This window comes from Micromesistius poutassou, assembly GCF_964030765.1.
Source record: "Micromesistius poutassou genome assembly, chromosome: 1".
Classification (NCBI taxonomy): Eukaryota; Metazoa; Chordata; class Actinopteri; order Gadiformes; family Gadidae; genus Micromesistius; species Micromesistius poutassou.
In genome coordinates, this window is record NC_140271.1 from 23,994,183 (window position 1) to 23,996,682 (window position 2,500).

The 2,500-nt window shown below is 49.9% G+C and overlaps 14 non-coding genes across 14 annotated transcripts in view; all 14 read left to right on the plus strand.

The window, feature by feature from the left end:
- LOC311380574 (5S ribosomal RNA) overlaps positions 1-24 on the plus strand; it is a 119-nt gene extending 95 nt beyond the window's left edge. The window contains exon 1 of the ribosomal RNA XR_014647579.1: positions 1-24. This exon is cut by the window's left edge and continues 95 nt beyond it. This is a non-coding gene — a ribosomal RNA (5S ribosomal RNA).
- Positions 25-93: 69 nt separating this feature from the next.
- LOC311386725 (5S ribosomal RNA) lies at positions 94-212 on the plus strand. The gene has a single exon (XR_014653331.1). It is a non-coding gene; the product is annotated as a 5S ribosomal RNA (ribosomal RNA).
- Positions 213-281: 69 nt separating this feature from the next.
- LOC311390758 (5S ribosomal RNA) lies at positions 282-400 on the plus strand. The gene has a single exon (XR_014657012.1). It is a non-coding gene; the product is annotated as a 5S ribosomal RNA (ribosomal RNA).
- Positions 401-469: 69 nt separating this feature from the next.
- LOC311365462 (5S ribosomal RNA) lies at positions 470-588 on the plus strand. The gene has a single exon (XR_014639413.1). It is a non-coding gene; the product is annotated as a 5S ribosomal RNA (ribosomal RNA).
- A 69-nt stretch (positions 589-657) lies between these two features.
- LOC311411761 (5S ribosomal RNA) lies at positions 658-776 on the plus strand. Its single transcript, XR_014676184.1, has one exon. It is a non-coding gene; the product is annotated as a 5S ribosomal RNA (ribosomal RNA).
- A 69-nt stretch (positions 777-845) lies between these two features.
- On the plus strand, positions 846-964 carry LOC311417525 (5S ribosomal RNA). Its single transcript, XR_014681451.1, has one exon. It is a non-coding gene; the product is annotated as a 5S ribosomal RNA (ribosomal RNA).
- Positions 965-1,033: 69 nt separating this feature from the next.
- On the plus strand, positions 1,034-1,152 carry LOC311365466 (5S ribosomal RNA). The gene has a single exon (XR_014639414.1). It is a non-coding gene; the product is annotated as a 5S ribosomal RNA (ribosomal RNA).
- A 70-nt stretch (positions 1,153-1,222) lies between these two features.
- Positions 1,223-1,341, plus strand: LOC311417206 (5S ribosomal RNA). Its single transcript, XR_014681161.1, has one exon. It is a non-coding gene; the product is annotated as a 5S ribosomal RNA (ribosomal RNA).
- Positions 1,342-1,410: 69 nt separating this feature from the next.
- On the plus strand, positions 1,411-1,529 carry LOC311417526 (5S ribosomal RNA). The gene has a single exon (XR_014681452.1). It is a non-coding gene; the product is annotated as a 5S ribosomal RNA (ribosomal RNA).
- Positions 1,530-1,598: 69 nt separating this feature from the next.
- Positions 1,599-1,717, plus strand: LOC311365472 (5S ribosomal RNA). Its single transcript, XR_014639416.1, has one exon. It is a non-coding gene; the product is annotated as a 5S ribosomal RNA (ribosomal RNA).
- A 70-nt stretch (positions 1,718-1,787) lies between these two features.
- Positions 1,788-1,906, plus strand: LOC311417207 (5S ribosomal RNA). The gene has a single exon (XR_014681162.1). It is a non-coding gene; the product is annotated as a 5S ribosomal RNA (ribosomal RNA).
- A 69-nt stretch (positions 1,907-1,975) lies between these two features.
- LOC311396793 (5S ribosomal RNA) lies at positions 1,976-2,094 on the plus strand. Its single transcript, XR_014662518.1, has one exon. It is a non-coding gene; the product is annotated as a 5S ribosomal RNA (ribosomal RNA).
- Positions 2,095-2,163: 69 nt separating this feature from the next.
- Positions 2,164-2,282, plus strand: LOC311401615 (5S ribosomal RNA). Its single transcript, XR_014666917.1, has one exon. It is a non-coding gene; the product is annotated as a 5S ribosomal RNA (ribosomal RNA).
- Positions 2,283-2,351: 69 nt separating this feature from the next.
- On the plus strand, positions 2,352-2,470 carry LOC311395974 (5S ribosomal RNA). The gene has a single exon (XR_014661771.1). It is a non-coding gene; the product is annotated as a 5S ribosomal RNA (ribosomal RNA).
- The last annotated feature ends 30 nt before the right edge of the window (positions 2,471-2,500 follow it).

Below are 2,500 nucleotides of genomic sequence, written 5' to 3' on the forward strand. Positions count from 1 at the left end.
TGGGAATACCAGGTGCTGTAAGCTATTTTCATTTGGGGTAAAAGAAATGATCCTTTCTCCTGTTTAAAGTCCTGTCTGGTGCCAGGAGCAATTGCTTACGGCCACACCACCGTGAACACGCCCGATCTCGTCTGATCTCGGAAGCTAAGCACGGTCGGGCCTGTTTAGTACTTGGATGGGAGACCGCCTGGGAATACCAGGTCCTGTAAGCTATTTTCATTTGGGGTAAAAAAAATGATCCTTTCTCCTGTTTAAAGTCCTGTCTGGTGCCAGGAGCAATTGCTTACGGCCACACTACTGCGAACACGCCCGATCTCGTCTGATCTCGGAAGCTAAGCACGGTCGGGCCTGGTTAGTACCTGGATGGGAGACCGCCTGGGAATACCAGGTGCTGTAAGCTATTTTCATTTGGGGTAAAAAAAATCATCCTTTCTCCTGTTTAAAGTCCTGTCTGGTGCCAGGAGCAATTGCTTACGGCCACACCACCGTGAACACGCCCGATCTCGTCTGATCTCGGAAGCTATGCACGGTCGGGCCTGGTTAGTACTTGGATGGGAGACCGCCTGGGAATACCAGGTGCTGTAAGCTATTTTCATTTGGGGTAAAAAAAATGATCCTTTCTCCTGTTTAAAGTCCTGTCTGGTGCCAGGAGCAATTGCTTACGGCCACACCACTGCGAATACGCCTGATCTTGTCTGATCTCGGAAGCTAAGCACGGTCGGGCCTGGTTAGTACTTGGATGGGAGACCGCCTGGGAATACCAGGTGCTGTAATCTATTTTCATTTGGGGTAAAAAAAATGATCCTTTCTCCTGTTTAAAGTCCTGTCTGGTGCCAGGAGCAATTGCTTACGGCCACACCACTGCGAACACGCCCAATCTCATCTGATCTCGGAAGCTAAGCACGGTCGGGCCTGGTTAGTACCTGGATGGGAGACGGCCTGGGAATACCAGGTGCTGTAAGCTATTTTCATTTGGGGTAAAAAAAATCATCCTTTCTCCTGTTTAAAGTCCTGTCTGGTGCCAGGAGCAATTGCTTACGGCCACACCACCGTGAACACGCCCGATCTCGTCTGATCTCGGAAGCTATGCACGGTCGGGCCTGGTTAGTACTTGGATGGGAGACCGCCTGGGAATACCAGGTGCTGTAAGCTATTTTCATTTGGGGTAAAAAAAAATGATCCTTTCTCCTGTTTAAAGTCCTGTCTGGTGCCAGGAGCAATTTCTTACGGCCACACCACTGCGAATACGCCTGATCTTGTCTGATCTCGGAAGCTAAGCACGGTCGGGCCTGGTTAGTACTTGGATGGGAGACCGCCTGGGAATACCAGGTGCCGTAATCTATTTTCATTTGGGGTAAAAAAAATGATCCTTTCTCCTGTTTAAAGTCCTGTCTGGTGCCAGGAGCAATTGCTTACGGCCACACCACTGCGAACACGCCCAATCTCATCTGATCTCGGAAGCTAAGCACGGTCGGGCCTGGTTAGTACCTGGATGGGAGACGGCCTGGGAATACCAGGTGCTGTAAGCTATTTTCATTTGGGGTAAAAAAAATCATCCTTTCTCCTGTTTAAAGTCCTGTCTGGTGCCAGGAGCAATTGCTTACGGCCACACCACCGTGAACACGCCCGATCTCGTCTGATCTCGGAAGCTATGCACGGTCGGGCCTGGTTAGTACTTGGATGGGAGACCGCCTGGGAATACCAGGTGCTGTAAGCTATTTTCATTTGGGGTAAAAAAAAATGATCCTTTCTCCTGTTTAAAGTCCTGTCTGGTGCCAGGAGCAATTTCTTACGGCCACACCACTGCGAATACGCCTGATCTTGTCTGATCTCGGAAGCTAAGCACGGTCGGGCCTGGTTAGTACTTGGATGGGAGACCGCCTGGGAATACCAGGTGCCGTAATCTATTTTCATTTGGGGTAAAAAAAATGATCCTTTCTCCTGTTTAAAGTCCTGTCTGGTGCCAGGAGCAATTGCTTACGGCCACACCACTGCGAACACGCCCAATCTCATCTGATCTCGGAAGCTAAGCACGGTCGGGCCTGGTTAGTACCTGGATGGGAGACCGCCTGGGAATACCAGGTGCTGTAAGCTATTTTCATTTGGGGTAAAAAAAATCATCCTTTCTCCTGTTTAAAGTCCTGTCTGTTGCCAGGAGTAATTGCTTACGGCCACACCACTGCGAACACGCCCGATCTCATCTGATCTCGGAAGCTAAGCACGGTCGGGCCTGGTTAGTACCTGGATCGGAGACCACCTGGGAATACCAGGTGCTGTAAGCTATTTTCATTTGGGGTAAAAAAAATCATCCTTTCTCCTGTTTAAAGTCCTGTCTGGTGCCAGGAGCAATTGCTTACGGCCACACCACTGCGAATACGCCTGATCTCGTCTGATCTCGGAAGCTAAGCACGGTCGGGCCTGGTTAGTACTTGGATGGGAGACCGCCTGGGAATACCAGGTGCTGTAATCTATTTTCATTTGGGGTAAAAAAAATGATCCT